Below are 17,539 nucleotides of genomic sequence, written 5' to 3' on the forward strand. Positions count from 1 at the left end.
CTAGAATCTAAGTTGTGTAGACACAAGACATAATTTCAGAAAAGAGTTGCATTTATTGTGACAAGTTGAGGTATTATTTACTGAGGATGCGTTGTTTATCATTTCTCTTAAAGCAGAAAGGACAGCCACACTATTTCAGGAAAACACACACAAATACTGTAAGTAGATAACTACTTGTTCTACTTACATAACACATGTAATGTACTGTGTCCATACCTAGATTTTTGTGAATTGTATATCTTATCTTACTAATATTATAAACTAGCGTTGCCCGGGTATGTATTTGGCTAGTGTTGGCTCCGCCCACATTTTCTAATCCTAACACACAGTTACTCAATGACCGAGTTTGTGAGCTTTGCGGTCTTTGGCATCAATGATTTGCATTGAAATGAAATAAATCTGATTGGCTGTTTGTGGCCCCACCCCCTTTTCTGAATTTGAATCCCAGTCACCCAATGACCAACTGTACCAGGTTTGAGACTTTTGCCATTAACAGTTCAGGAATAGCAGCAGTTTACATATTCCCAGTGAAATTTGTATTTTTCTCCGCCCACTGATGTCCTGACGTTTCCCGGGTATGTATTTGGCTGGTGTTGGCTGTGGCCACCTTTTCTAACCCTAACACACAATTACTCAATAACCAAGTTTGTGAGATTTGTGGTCTTTGTCATCAATAATTTGCATTGAATGGAAACAAATCTAATTGGCTGTTTGTGGGCGGAGACAAATACAAATTTCACTGTGAAATGTAAACTGCAGCCATTCTTACACTGTTAATGGTAGGGTTCTCAAACTTTGCACAGTTGGTCACTGGGTGACTGGCATTAATATTCAGAAAAGTGGGTGGAGCCTACAAAAGCCAATCAAAATTCACCTATTGATTTTCCTGGGGAATATTTAATTGCTGCCATTCTTGCACTGTTAATGGCACAAGCCTCAAACCTGGTACAGTTAGTCAATGGGTGACTGGGGTTTGAATTTGGAAAAGGGGGTGGAGCCAATCTGGATTGTTTCATTTCTATGAAAATAATTAATGCTAAACACTGCACAAACTTGGTCATTGAGTAATTGTGTTAAGGGGTTAGAAAAAAGTGGGCGGAGCCAACACCAGCCAAATACATACCCGGGCAACGCCGGACCATCAGCTAGTAGTAAATAAAGAAAAAACTATTCCCAGCATTTTCCATCTTTACTGCTCCTGAGTAATTTCCTGATGTAATTTCCTATCTCACTCTTTTTTTTTTTTTGCTCCGAGAAACTGCACTGTCATATCTAGTTTGCTTTGCAAACACATGCAAGCACAACATAGATTGTATTTCATCAGCTTCTGCAGGGGGTGAGACTTAATCCCCTTTCTCTGCCTTGTGTCACACTGAACTGCCTTCAGCCAATCAGTGAGGAGCAGGAATGTGGGAGGGGAGATACCAAGCTTCCCTCTCCCTGGCAATGTACCAGAATAGAGCAAGGCTGACCGAGATAAAATTAATTGCAGAAGAAACATTTATTATTATACTGGAATGCTTGCAATGCAGAGTCAAATTGTAGCCTGTATAATAAACACAGAGCAGTGGGTTAATGCAATTTGATTTTATGGCTGACAATCCTGCTTTAAAGTTCAACAACAGACAGCTAAATTCACATTTGGTACATATATACATTTAGCGGGCACCCATGTTTTCTGCTTTCCTTCACAGCCTAGGAGCAACCACCTCCTTCTGCCAGAATGTGGTTTTAACGCAATGCTCAAAGGGTACCCGAGGTGACATGTGACAGGATGAGATAGACATGTCTCTGTACATTGCTAAGCATTCCAATAACTAGGCTGTGTTCTTTTTTTTATTTTCTCTCTGAAAGAGTTAACATTTAGGTTTAAGCTGAGTACACACGTACGATAACGATCGTTCAAAAACGAACGATAACGACAATCGGAACGATAATCGTGCGTTCAAAAAGTGTGAACGATCGTTTTTGTGAACGATAACGATCGTTATCGTTCAATCGGACCGATCCAACCCGGCGGATTTTTTCGAAAGATAATCGTTCAATCGTTGCAGTGTGTACAAAGATCGTCCGATAACGCATGTTCTTATTGCCTGTCATAACGTCACTTCCGTTTGCGCACGCATTTTTTTATCGTTCGTCGTTCAGTACTTTATACTTATATCGTTCACGTGTGTACACAATCGTTCATTACGAACGATCTTTTCAGTCTAATTTGAATATCGTGTAAACGTCACGAATCGTTCGTAACGAACGATCTTTATCGGACGTGTATACGAACCTTTAGGCTTCAATTCATTAAAGGCTGTTCGATCAACAACAAAAAAAAGTCAGAGAAATTCCGCATTCGGTATTTTAGACTGACTTTTTTTTGGCTAATTCATCAAGATTTTCACAGGTGTGGTAAAAGTTTGGTAATTTCCCGATAAAATGAGTTCCAATTCACAAAAACCTGTTTGGTAACAGCAGAGCAGTGTGGAGTTGTCTCTGTTTTGTTATATGCTGTTCTCTGTGCAGTGACAGCATTACACAAGTAAAAGGCTTCCCCAACATTCCTTTAGAATGTACATGTTTGTTATACTGTTTGTTATACTCCCTCTGCTCAGTTTGAATCTGTCTATTGGTCTTTCTTAACATTTCATTTCATTGCCACAGTTTAGATGAACTTCCAAGAGACATTAAACATACAATGCTTAGGTGATTTAACCACTAGCTCCTCCGTATCTTCATACAGGAACTTAAAGCGTTAAACAGGGGAAACATCTTTTGTGCAGATCTCTCCTGTGCTGCCTTGGGAGGTAGAGAAGCTTGTTCCTTCAGAGAAGGTGTCGCACCCTATCAGAGGGAAATGCAGGAGACATAGGCTGTTGCTATTGGCTCTCTGCTCCTGTCAGTCATGTCTTATCGGACAGTGAAGCTGGTTATCGACACTTCAGAGCTGCCAGTATTCATTGAACACTTCAGAGCTGCCGCTATTCATCGAACATGCTACTGGGCTTTACCACATGCTCTAATCTTCATGAATTGACATTTGCTGACATTTATTGAGGTGTTTACTGTACAAGTTTGTTAGTTTCAGCTCGCCATGCAGTAACGTGGTAAGCCAACAATATATTTATTTTAGCTTTCGGTACACTGAGAGATGGTGTCAGCATATGAGGCAAAGCAACATTAAAGATTATTTTCTTAGCTGATACCCAGGAAATAAAGCTGCAAGGGGGAAAAAAAGTTATTTTAAGGAGTAAGAGTAATGGTGCTACTAAAGACATAATCATCTCAGGTAGTCTCTGACTTATGAACACCCCACTTATGAATGACCTGCCGACATGAACGGCCTGAAAATTTGAAATTTGATGCTGTGGGAACAATTAAAAAAATACATTTTTTTTCAAAAAGACGTTGACGTTTTTTTTGAAAAAAAAAATCAATTTAAAAAAAAAACTAAGAAAAATGTTTTTTAAAGCGGTAAGTTTACATTTTGCAGCAGTACTCTGAGGGCACAGGGGGACAGAGGTGACACAGTGGGGGAACAGAGTATGGCACTAATGGCAAAGGAAAACAGAGGTGACACAAAGGCGGGCACTAGAGGTACAGGGGGGATTAGAGGAGGTATAGGGGACAGAGATGGCACAGTGTGTCAACTTTTGTTCAGATTCAAGTTACGAACAAACCTACAGTCCCTATCTCATTTGTAAACCAGAGACTACCTGTTGTGGGAAGCAGTGACAGAACTACAATTCATGGACCCCCCAGCGAAACTTTGAAGGGGCCCTACAATGTTCCACAGCTTTTTCTTTGCCTCCCCTTGATGCCCTTCACTGCATTGGACCCCTTCTCACAAGGGCCATAACAACTGTAGCCACAAAAACACCTGATCTCAAGTATAGTCCCCTGTATGGGAGGCAGTGGAAAGTGAGTAGTTGGGGCCCCCCACAGCTCTGGGCCCCCCTGTGATCGCAAGTGCTGCTCCCCTCTAGTTACACCCCTGGTGGGAAGCCCGGGATAGTCCAGATGTTCCTTGGATCCTTCTTCAGCTCCAACGCTGGGTCTCTCTTAATGACCTGAGTTCTTCAGTGTTCTCTGGAAAGTGCTGCGTAAAATCTGCCAGCCCTGCACAGTGTAAATGGATAATAATAACACCAATATATCACCAACAACACACAGAGAAACAGGAACCTGTAGGATGCAATAATTTAGCGCCATGATAAAATAAAGCCTAACAGATAATGAATGTAATTGGTATTTATGAGCTTTCCCGCTGTTCTCTTTGGCTTCAGTGCAGGCCGTAAGGACCTATTGTAGCAAGCTGAGCTCTTTATTGACCTGAATGAGAAACGAGAGTGGGAAAAATGTACGACTAGCAGATTTTGTGCACCATGTTTTCTGCTGTCCACCATTCATTAGTTAGTTGTCCAAGAACGAATGTTAAACATGTGTAACATGTAAATGTTTAACAATGTCATATGACATTGAAAAGGGATGGAGTGCACTGAGCTAAAACTGTTGGAACTACCTGACAGAAATGTATTTTTCCTTTTAGATGGACTTGATATTCAAGAATAATTATCTCCAGTTTAAAGGAAGGTACTATATAAAGAGGCAATGGGCAAGTGTTGGGACCCCTAAGGCCCTTATAATTTACCAGTTTTAAAGGGCAACATACTCATATCAGAAAACATTATCTCAACCCCAAAGCTTTACATCTTAGCCCAGAAAACCTGACCAATCTATTTCCTCATTTAGGCCTAAGGGTGACATACTATTAAGTTGATAAATCTACCTTGCTTCTCGTTTGAGGTGATGTCACCACCTCTGTTATTTAATTTGATATGATCGATCCCACAAACCCTCAAGCTTCTGCTTGATCCATGATGTTTCTCTAGGAAGTGAGATGCCACTGAAGTTAATGATGTACCTTCATCCAGATGCTTGCTGGCCAGCCTAATATTAGATAGATGTTGTTGAACACGAGTCTTTAACATGTTTTTGGTCTGACCAACATAAATCTTGGAGCATGGGCAAGTGATAGCATATATTACTCCTGTACTTTTACAGTCAATATATTTTTTAATCCGGTAGCTGTTGGAGCCCATACATTCCCCAATCCTCATGCATGGTTGTATATACCTGCAAACATTGCAGTTTCCACTTTCCACAAGGGAGATTATCTTTGGACCTGATCTAGAGAGATTCCATCCCCATATATTGGGATGGCACAGATTTATAGATGACATCTTCATGATCTGGGATGGTCCGTTGGAACTTTGTAATGAATTTACTGATATCCTTAACCATAATGAGATGAATATCTTACTAAACAGGCAATTTTCTTTGACAGGTAACGACTTTTTGGATCTCAAGATCAAAATTGACTCAGATGGATACCTACAGACAGATCTGTTCTGTAAGCAAACATCAGTCAATTCTCTATTGCATTATAAAAGTGCTCATACCAAGTCATTACGTAATAACATTCCCACAGGCCAATTTGGAGAGTACGCCGTATTTGCTCTAAACAGAGTGATTTATCCTCACAGGCACAAACATTCACCAACCGCTTCAAAGAAAGGGGTTATCCCAAGAAAGTGATCTCTAGAGCCTACCAACGAGCCAAGTCCACAGATCGCAACGACCTACTGCAGGGCACACGGAGAAATACTGAAACAATGGTAAGACTAAGTACAACCTATAACAATCAATGGAGAGACATATATAGCATCCTAAATCGTACTTGGGCTATCTTGCATTCTGATTCAGTTGTGGCAAGATTCATTAGTCCACACGCTTCCATTGCAGCATATAAATGCCCGAACCTTAAAGATAGACTCCCCTTTTTGGGGTAGTCACCCTTGTGGAAACTGCAATGTTTGCAGGTATATACAACCATGCATGAGGATTGGGGAATGTATGGGCTCCAACAGCTACCGGATTAAAAAATATATTGACTGTAAAAGTACAGGAGTAATATATGCTATCACTTTCCCATGCTCCAAGATTTATGTTGGTCAGACCAAAAACATGTTAAAGACTCATGTTCAATAACATCTATCCAATATTAGGCTGGCCAGCAAGCAACTGGATGAAGGTAAATCATAAACTTCTGTGGCATCTCACTTCCTAGAGAAACATCATGGATCAAGCAGAGGCTTGAGGGTTTGTGGGATCGATCAGATCAAATTAAATAACAGAGGTGGTGACATCACCAAAGAACTTCTCAAACGAGAAGCAAGGTGGATTTATCAACTTAATAGTATGTCACCCTTAGGCCTAAGTGAGGAAAAAGATTGGTCAGGTTTTCTGGGCTAACATGTAAAGCTTTGGGGTTGAGATAATGTTTTCTGATATGAGTATGTGGTACAGATATATGTATTCATACTTTTTCTCTTCTTGTATACAGAGTTACCATGTGACATATTTATACATTGTATAGACTCCTTTCGAGAGATTTTGGACTTTAGTTGCTTCTTGGACTCCTTTAAAGGATACCCAAACTGAAATGTGACATAATGAGATAGACATGTGTATGTACAGTGCCTAGCACACAAATAACTATGCTATGTTTGTTTTTTCTTTCTCTGCCTGAAAGAGTTAAATATCAGGTATGTAAGTGCCGTGGCTGACTCAGTCCTGACTCAGACAGGAAGTGACTACAGTGTGACCCTCACGATAAGAAATTACCCTTTTTTTTACCTCTTTCTTGCTCTCAGAAGCCATTCTCTGCTAGGAAAGTGTTTTATAATTGGAATTTCTTATCAGTGAGGGTCACACTGTAGTCACTTCCTGTCTGAGTCAGGACTGAGTCAGCCACTTGCATACCTTATATTTAACGCTTTCAGGCAGAGAAATAAAAAAAAGGAACACAGCATAGTTATTTGTGTGCTAGGCACTGTACATACACATGTCTATCTCATTATGTCACATTTCAGTTTGGGTATCCTTTAAGTAATTCCACCTTTTCTTGTGGATGGACTACGTTATGGGACTTTGAACATTGGATACATCATGTCTTGCCAACCCCTTGACTTGTAACCTTGACCCCATGGGTTGGACTCTTGGGGTTATATGAAAGGAACTCTCTTTGCCATCACCATAATTATTTTGGAATTATTAACTTTAATAGGGTGTTGTCCCTTCAAGGACTCTAGCTGCTATGCAGATTTATTGGTACTCTTTATCTGTGGATCTACAATATGTATGTACTAATATTTGTAATATTTGTAATGATTGCTAACTATATTTTTATATATATTTGTATATTGCTAGGTTCCTATGTATATAGGTGTTTATCACTCACCTTTGACTGTCTGGCCTGTGATTGGTGGATTTGGGTATACTGGCTCGATCTGCATATATATATATATATATATATATATATATATATATATATATATATATATATATATATATATATATATATATATACTCTTTTCCCTGGCTTTCCCTTTATATCAACTTATCTTTATGGGTAAAAGGCTCTCTACTATATTATTATCTCTTTTAGGGATGCTTCTTGCATATTGGCAGCGCATTATATTGTTTAATTTACTGGCCGTGTTATATTTACCTTTGCTTCCGCGTTCCAGCATGGTCTGTTTCCCTGGCATTCCATTTCCTAATTGAATGACCGGGTCATATTTACCTTACTAGCCAGCCCCTGTTTCCTTAGCTTCCGACCTCCATGCCACAACTTCCGGGAGGTGGATGCAAACTCGCGTCACACCTTCAGTTGCTTTTATTTATTTATTTATTTATTTATTGTATTTATAAAGCGCCAACATATTACGCAGCGCTGAACATTAATTTAGGTTACAGACAATATTTAGGGGTGACATACAGCAATATGACAATACAGGAACACAAGAAAACCAGATCACACAGCACAGTATTAGTACAAGGTAATGCTTAGTCAGTCACTGGATGAAGCATGGAGATTAGGCAAGTTATGTTCACTCAGATGCATAGCATGGGTTCACAGTAATGGAGGTGCCAGATCAGGTAGGACACAAAAGGAGGAGGACCCTGCCCAAAGGCTTACAATCTAGAGGGAGAGGTAAGGACACGAATGGTAGGGGACCAGAGTTCAGCTGTAGGTTTAGAGCACTTGTGAGGGGTAGTAGGCCAGAGTGAAAAGGTGAGTTTTGAGGGCTTTCTTGAAGATGTTGAAGGAGGGGGCTGCCCTAATGGGTGGAGGTAGGGAGTTCCATAGTGTTGGAGCACTTTTAAATGCCGTTTGAATGGCGATCCAGCACTGTTGTCCCCCTCTCTCCTTGATAAAGTGGGGTAACGCCCACGGAACTAGTGGAACCGTTTGAGGGGACCCTCCGTCTCTCTCTGCCTCCACCGATGCCTGCCTGCTCTTCCACTTACTGGACTAAGTATACTCCTCATGCACTCTTTCTATGGGCTGCTCCTACTTCAACACTTGGTCTTGCCATTGCAGTTAATGATTGGTCACAGTACACCATTTACCAGTTATCTTCTTTTTAGGTTGTTTTTCAGCGTTTTTTGCACTTAATTTCATATTTGTTTTGTTTTTCACTATTTTGCACGCTATTGTATATGTCACAACAAGATTCATCATCCTAGGTGCCACCATTATACATAAGCACATACACATCCTAGATGCCACCATTATACATACATATATATATATATATATATATATAAGCCACCACTTGTTTAGATGGAGGGTGAAAAGTTCTTTCACGTTTACTCACCACCGATTGTTGTTGGTTTTCCTCCAGTAAATCCATGAGATCAGCAAAGATCTGTCTGTCCAATGGCTCTAAGTTTGCAGGTTCTACAGTTTCGCTTTCAAAGAATTTTTTGAAGAGTAACTTTCTACAAAACAAATAAATGTCTTTAAGCAGTTCAAATTTAGCAAGACTTTTGGTAGGTGAAAAGGAAAGTCCTCTGGAAAGTGGAAAGAACACTCTGCTCTGCTTCAGGAGGAGACAGGATCTCTCGGACTGGAGAGATTGATAACTTTCAATCTGTGAAATGATGTGTTCTCTGGCGTTTGATTGATGGGGTGTTTTGGGCCCCCCTGAGGAGTCTTTGTCTTCTATCTCCTAGAGAAAGTACCCAGCAAAAACAGCACCGCTCAAAGTATAATTAAAGGTAAATATCAAATACAATTTTATTAAACCAATATATGTAAGAAAACACATTATACATTCCATAAAATTCCATGATTAAAACCAATTAAAAAGCACCCATAAAACTCTCTGCCTACAATCGAATACAAACACAATGCAATAAGGGAATGACTCTGCGTTTTGTGCACTTAATTTCACATTTGTGTTGTTTTTCACTATTTTGCACGATATTCTATACGTCACAACAAGATTCATCATCCTAGGTGCCACCATTATACATATGTATACTGAACCTGGGTTCTATCCCCTGAGACTCAATTTTGAATTTTCATTGATTACTAGCTGGTTGCCCGGGGTTGCCCGGGTATGTATTTGGCTGGTGTTGGCTCCGCCCACTTTTCCTAACCCTAACACACAATTACTCAATTACTTAATGACCAAGTTTGTGAGCTTTGCGGTCTTTGGCATCAATAATTCGCATTGAAATAAAATAAATCTGATTGGATGTGGTTCCACCCCTTTTCTGAATTTGAACCCCAATCACCCAATGGCCAACTGTACCAGGTACAGGTGATTAACAGTGCAAGAGGCTTGTGCCATTAACAGTGCAAGAATGGCAGCAATTAAATATTCCCCTTAAAAATCAATAGGTGGATTTTGATTGGCTTTTGTAGGCTCCACCCACTTTTCTGTATATTAATCCCAGTCACCCAGTAACCAACTGTGCAAAGTTTGAGAACCCCACCATTAACAGTGTAAGAATGGCTGCAGTTTACATTTTCGCAATGAAATTTGTATTTTTCTCCACCCACTGATTTCCTGACATTGTTCGGGTATGTATTTGGCTGGTGTTGGCCCTGCCTACTTTTTCCTAACCCTAACACACAATTACTCAATGACCAAGTTTGTGAGCTTTGCAGTCTTTGGCATCAATAATTTGCATTGAGATTAAACAAATCTGATTGGCTGTTTGTGGCTCCACTCCTTTGTCTGAATTTGAACCCCAGTCACCCAATGACCAACTGTACCAGGTTTAAGGCTTGTGCCATTAACAGTGCAAGAATGGTAGCAATTACATATTCCCCTTCAAAATCAATAGTTGAATTTTGATTGTTTTTTAGGCTCCACCCACTTTTCTGAATATTAATCCCAGTCACCCAGTGACCAATTGTGCAAAGTTTGAGAACCCTACCATTAACAGTGTAAGAATTGCTGCAGTTTACATTTTCTCAGTGAAATTTGTATTTGTCTCCGCCTACTGATGACCCGGCATTGCCCGAATATGTATTTGGCTGGTGTTGGCTGCGCCCACTTTTCCTAACCCTAACACACAATTAATCAATTACTCAATGACCAAGTTTGTGAGCTTTGCGGAGACAAATCAGATTGGCTGTTTGTGGCTCCACACCCTTTTATACATTTAAACTCCAGTCACCCAACGATTAACTGTACCAGGTTTGAGGTTTGTGCCATTAACAGTGCAAGAATGGCAGCAGTTAAATATTCCACTGAAAAATCAATAGGTAATTTTTGATTGGCTTCTGTAGACTCCACCCACTTTTCTGAATATTAATCCCAGTCACCCAGTAACCAACTGTGCAAAGTTTGAGAACCCTGGCATTAACAGTGTAAGAATGGCTGCTGTTTACATTTTCCCAGTCAAATTTGTATTTTTCTCCGCCCACTTATGACCCCACATTGCCCGCTTATGTATTTGGCTGGTGTTGGCTGTTCCCACTTTTCTAACCCTGGCACACAATTAATTATTTACTCAATTACCAAGTTTGTGAGCTTTGCGGTGTTTGGCATCAATAATTTGCATTGGAATGAAACAAATCTGATTGGCTGTTTGAGGCTCCACCCCCCTTTCTGAAATTGAACCCCAGTCACCCAATGAATAACTGTACCAGGTTTGAGGCTTGTGCCATTAATAGTGCAAGAATGGCAGCAATGTTAATATTCCCCTTGAAAATAAATAGGTGAATGTTGATTGGCTTTTATAGGCTCCACCCACTTTTATGAATATTAATCCCAGTCACCCAATGACCAACTGTGCAAAGTTTGAGAACCCTGCCATTAACAGTGTAAGAATGGCTGCAGTTTTACATTTTCTCAGTGAAATTTGTATTTGTATTTGTCTCCGCCCCCTTTTTGGTTATGGGAATAAAAAGTATCCTATACTTTATTCCAGCTAATGTACTATGTGTGTGCCAAATTTCAGTCAAATCCGTTTAGCCATTTTTGTGTGACAAACATCCAAACATCCGAACGTTTCCATTTATAATATTAGTAGGATAATACATTGTGCAGAGTCATTCCCTCATTGCATTGTGTTTGTATTTGATTGTACGCAGAGAGTTTTATGGGTGCTTATTAATTGGTTTTAATCATAGGATTTTATGGAATGTATAACGTGCTTTCATACATTTATTGTTCTAATAAAATTGTATTTGATATTTAATTATACCTTGAGTGGTGCTGTTTTTGCTGGGTACTTTCTCTCGTAGCACTGTAATGATACTTTTTTTTTGACCCTAGCACACTCATTAACATTGCAATTGTCGCAGACACTTCCTAGTGTTAAGTGAGGACTTAGTTTGTTAAGTGGATCATAGAATATCAGTAGCATTACTGATATTTTACTATCGGTATTAGGTGTGCTCGTTCGGATTTCCGATCGGGAATTGCATTTCCGCATCGAAATTCGGAAATCGGTAATGCAAGTGTGGTAGGCGGATTTTCGCTGAATTTTTTGCAGAAGTCGCGGAAATTTCGTCCGACTTTAACTTTCTCAAAAACTACAAGGTCTTTTATGGGGGCTTTGCTATTAACCTTTAAATTCGATGTCATACCACATAGCGGTTCCAATGCGAATTTTCGCTCTATTTTCTGCTGATTTTAACATCAAATTTTCTCAAAAAACTACAAGGTCTTTTTGAAAGATTTTTTTTCCTCTTGTTTCCACTCTTCTCCTTAACTTACCCTGAAAATTTGGTGCTTCTAGAACCTACGTGGGCTTTGCTATCAACTGCCAAAGTAGGCCACGGTTGAGTATAATGTAAAGTGCAGAAAATTCGCATTACCGATATGTGGTATGATGCCAAATTTAGAGGTTAATAGCAAAGCCCCCATAGGTGCTAGAAACACCAAATTTACAGGGAATGTTAAGCAGACAAGTGGGAACAAGAGGAAAAAAAATCTTCCAAAAAGACCTTGAAGTTTTTGAGAAAACCAATGTTAAAGTTGGCGGAAATTACCGCGAAAATCCGCATCGGAAAGCTGAAATCGGTAGCGGAATCGGTAGCAGTAGCGGTAATCGACAATGGCGGAAAACGGATTTTCCGTGGAAATGGAAATTGGCATTTTCGACCATCCCTAATCTGTATTAACCGGCGCTCAAATTCTCAGGTGCCTTTTTAAAGGTATACTGTACATGCAAAAAGGGCACTGGGAAATTTCAGCGCAAGGTGAAGTTGAAAAACCTCTCACCCTGCTAGTTCAATAATTACTATTCCCCCTCGAGGCCACCATAGACACAGGGGTAAGAAGTAATTTGGCTGTTGCTGGCAGCTGAATTGCACTGTTTTGTTCTGTTTTCGTAATTTGGGCTCCGTCTTTTGCCATCACCCACACTACCCTCTGAACGCTGCTATAGCAGTAATTCACATACAGCCTATGGTGGCACCCAAATGTCCAGCGGCCTTTTTGCCTGTGTCATTTTAAAAGTGTACCAGAGATGATTAAATCTAAAGATTCGATACTTACCCAGGGCTTCCTGCAGCCCCATAAACACGTCTGAGTCCCTCACCCGTGGTCTGCCGTTCAGCAGCAACCAGCCCCGGTAATTGCTTCAGTCGGGTCCAGTCTGGGTCTTATGCGCATGCACGGACCTCCCACACATGCGCAGAAGACCCAGACTGGACCCAACTGAAGCAATTACCGGGGCTGATTGCTGCTGAACGGAGGATGGCGTAGGACTCACACCAACCTTTTGGCCTGAGGGGAAAACACGAACTAGAGGCCTGTGTTCATGACAGCCACAGCCCAAATGGCGTCACACACGCGCCCCACTTGCTATATGCCGCTCGCTAGTCACATGGGTACCCATTACGGAATACAGCAAGGACACTTGCAGGGCAGCGTGACAGGTAAAGAATAAATGCACAGGCATTGGGTGTCACATAATACAATTGGAGGGACCACAGCGAAGGGTTTCCGTCCTGTCCGTTGTTTGTAATTATCGCCCGCCGTTACCGCTGCGCACCGGAATGAACCACATCAGCCTGAGATTTCCTAGCATCTCAGATTTAACCAATTTCCACCCGAAAACAAATAGTTGATTAGTCATGCTTCTGGCAGCACTAATTTTTATCCAATTTGATAGTAATTATCAAAACAGTTGGTTGATCACGGAGTCGACAGATGTATGGCCACCTTAATTCCCCAACACTCACCCCTCGCCCCCCCCCCCCCCCACACACACACACACACACACAGACACACACACACTTATATCCAAAGAGGGTCTGTCCCTTCAAAAGAGGGACAGTTAGGAGCTATGATGGTGAGAGAGCAGAGTTTTTTTTCCCACGGTCCCTCCAGGCAAACCTCTGCTCTGCATCATTCTGTGTATATTCACTAGCTTTCCCCGCCCTCTAATTGCTGAGCGGATCGTTCAGAAACAGCCTTATCAGTCTGGTGATAGACTGCACACACACAATACTGTTGGGAGAACCACCGCCCAGCGGGAGGGTCTGACGGACCCGTCGTTCTAACCAGTAGTGCGTGTGTACACACCTTTAGTGTACATGGCCTGCTGCCTGCAGTAATTTACTAACAGCTTTCATGTTCCTAGTGTTGCCAAAGCCACCTGTGAGGAACAAGTCCAAAGAGCTGAGAAGATTACATCTTCTGACGAGGTTCACCTGTTTGCCAGAGAGGGATCGATTTCTGAATTCATTTCCAGGAAGTATAATGGGGAAGCTCTGATCAAAACAATCAATGAAGTCCTCACAACACAAAGAGATGACCTAATAAGACAAAACAACCTGTCTATTGCAAAGCAGCAGGTCTCCTTTGTTCAATTGTTCTGCAAGCAAAATGTCATACAAATGATTAAGAAATATTGGCCAGTCTTCAGTCATTCGTCAGCACATAATGTATAGGCAGCTATTCAAGTAATACCCATTGTTTATTTACGGAGAGGTATATTTATTACAGTATTGATAACCAGTGCTGCCATAGATCCAGGGAACACACGGACCAGTGAGTTCTACGTGAGCAAGTTTCCCATGTTTGTTATGTAGATTTGAGGACCACTGTCACAATATTTTTTTAAATTTTTAATACATATGCATTTAAAATGTAGATTTCTCCCAGAGTAAAATGCACTCCAGGGAGGAGGGGGTTCTCATGGTTACCTTTATGCTTTACAAAAGCACTCCCTAGAAATGAGCATGTCGGTTGTTGGTTAATCCAAAGATATTGCAGCTGCGCACTCGATCGAGCCTTTTGACTGAGATTTTCCAGCATGCACAATCGATCCTTTCTACCGATTCCTGCTGGAAATCAATAGTGACAATGGCCTCAATTCACTAAGCTTTATCAAACACTTTATCAAACGTTTGATAATTTACCTCATGGGTAAAATCTAATTTTGAATTCACTAAGGTGTTTTATATATATGTTACGGCCAAAACCAGAAATCGGCCAATTCTAGAATTGGCCGGCCGTTTCTAGAACTGGCCGATTTGACGTCGGCCAAAGTCCAAAATGCTGGGGAATTTCTGACATTGGCCGGCCAGTTCTAGAACTGGCCAAAGTCAGTCGGCCAAAGTCCAAAACGCAAAAATCCCAGAACATCCCGGGTCCTGTCCAGAAACATGAATGGCACTCGGAAACTTCTTTCTATTTGTTAGTTACAGCTGATACAAATCCTGCAATAAATCTGCAGTGTGTATACATCCTGCTTTCTTGGGAGCAGGCATATTGTTAACATCCTGTGCTTTTAAATTAGCTGCTCTGCTGTGGCAGTCAGGTGGGTGCTATGCGTGGCTGGAGGGGGGGGGAGGCTTTGCTGAGGGGAGGGGGGGCCTTTGCTGGGCGCTTTGCATGGCAGGGGGAGGGGATTTGCAGGGCGCTTTGAATGGCGGGGGGGGGGAGGGGATTTGCTGGGCGCTTTGCATGGCTGGGGGAAGGATTTGCTGGGGCGCTTTGCATGGCTGTGGGGTGGGGGGGGGGGGGGGAGGGAATTTGCTGGGTTTTTGCATGGCTGGGGGTTTGATATGCTGGGCCCTTTGCATAGCCAGGGGGGGCTTTGCTGGGCACTGTGCATTGCTGGGGTAGTTTTGCATGGCTGTGGGGGGTGGGGGCTTTTCTGGCTGCTTTGCATGGCTGGGGGGAGGGATTTGCTGGGCGCTTTGTATGGCTGAGGGGGGGGGGGGGGTATTTGCTGGGTTTTGCATGACTGGGAGGGGGGGATGTGCTGGCCGTTTTGCATGGCTGGGGGGGGGGGGGGTCTGCTGGCCGTTTTGCATGGCTGGGGTAAAATGCTGGGCGCTTTGCTAGGAACTGTGCCTTGCTGGGGGTAGTTTTGCATGGCTGTGGGGGCTTTTCAGGCTGCTTTGCGCTTGCATGACTGGAGGGGGGGCAGCCTGCGCTATTTCCAGACCCCAGATCAGAGCGGCGGAGAGGAGCTGAGCAGCGCGCACACTACCCGCCCTGACCCATACACTTCACATGCGGAAGTGAGCAATGACGTCACCTCTGCATGGAAGTGTATGCGTCTTGCGGGTCGCGTGTGCGGCGCTGCTCTGCCTCTCTTTACCTCTCCGGTCCGGGTCGTCCTGATGTGAGGTCTGGCTAGCGGCATCAGGGGAGGGAGAGGTGAGCGGCAGTTCGGGACTTGGCCGGCCACACTTAGCCCAGAACGCGTTCTGGCCGGCCAAAGTCTGGAGGAAACGTTTATTTCTGATATTGGCCGCATCAGCCGGCCACTTCTAGATTTGACCGGCCAGAACCCGAAGTGGCCAGACTTCGGGTTCTGGCCGTAACATATATATCAAATGTTTTATCAATAAAACGTTCAATAAATCTATAACACCTTAGTGAATTCAAAATTACATTTTACCCATGAGGTAAATTATCAAACTTTTGATAAAGTGTTTGATAAAGCTCTGTGAATTGAGGCCTTAAAGTACTAAAAAAAGACAGTCAGCAATTATGTGTATATCGACAAAAGGCACATGGAAATTGGGCGCCTAGAAATCATCAGTATTTAATATAGACATTTTACTAGTAAAGTGTAAAATATCGGTATTAAATACCTATATTTTACTGTGGCTAAACCTAACCCTACTCTCACACTGTGCCCTCCCCCGCCTCCCACTAACACACCAAAACCTCCTACCTGATGCCTGACCCTAACCCCCCCCCCCCCGCACAACTACCTACCTAAGGCCTAATCCTAACCCCCCCCCGCGCCTAACCTTAACCCCCTGGCCACCAATTGCTGTGATCCCCCCCCCCCTTCCCCCAGCCGCAAGGAAAAAACGTGTAATTTCTTTGGCGGTACCATAGGTGGCAATTGAAATATCCGCATTGAAGCACAATTTGGTTGCCCAGAGCAGCCTGATAAATAGCAGGCGCTGTATCGGGCACTGTGGGCACCCAAATTATCCCTCATTGCCAATATTCCCAATAGGCGTCTATGGCGATGCCCAAACGTTCGCACTAGTGACGCCAAAATTGCCTGCTTTGCAGCATTATAGTCATACAAGTAGCCATTTTAAAACTAGGCCAGCAATGGCAACTTTCATCACCCATTAGCATAGACTCACTTTAGAAAAGTGTGTAAAAACTCTTGAAGTGTTGGCATAAACTGTACTTCTTTTACTGCCCCCTCCCCCCCCCCCTCCCATGCGTGGGAATGCATAGCAAACAAAAGTCTAAATATACATGTTCTTATTTTTCATAGTAACAGAGGCACGCTCGCTGCTTTAACTCTATGCTAAATATTTGTACTTGTTCCCACATCGTACGAGCGTAAGACTGAGGGGCTGAGACAATGTCACTCCGCAGAGCTCCCGACAGCATCAAAGCCTGTTTGATATCCCACGCAGTAACTCCTATTATTGTCACATGCGTCAGCGGTGCTGGAAAGTGATCTAATACAGGTCGCTGCGCGTCGTGCCCCTAGTCGCAGCTCGGAGAATATGTTTAGTGGTCCGGCATGAAAAGCAGCTACGGGGTTATTAAATGCGTAGAAGAGCGCTTTGAATTTTAAGCTCAAAATTTAGAGTCATTGTTAGCACAGGCTGTATGCCTAATTACTGCCTGACTGCGGCTGCCAGTCTCCCGCGCTCCGCTATGCAGCGCTGCGCCCCACGCCATCTCTCAGTGCATACAACTCTTTACAATGCAAAGTTTTCAAAGAACGTCGA

The sequence above is a fragment of the Hyperolius riggenbachi genome, chromosome 1, assembly GCF_040937935.1.
Source record: "Hyperolius riggenbachi isolate aHypRig1 chromosome 1, aHypRig1.pri, whole genome shotgun sequence".
Classification (NCBI taxonomy): Eukaryota; Metazoa; Chordata; class Amphibia; order Anura; family Hyperoliidae; genus Hyperolius; species Hyperolius riggenbachi.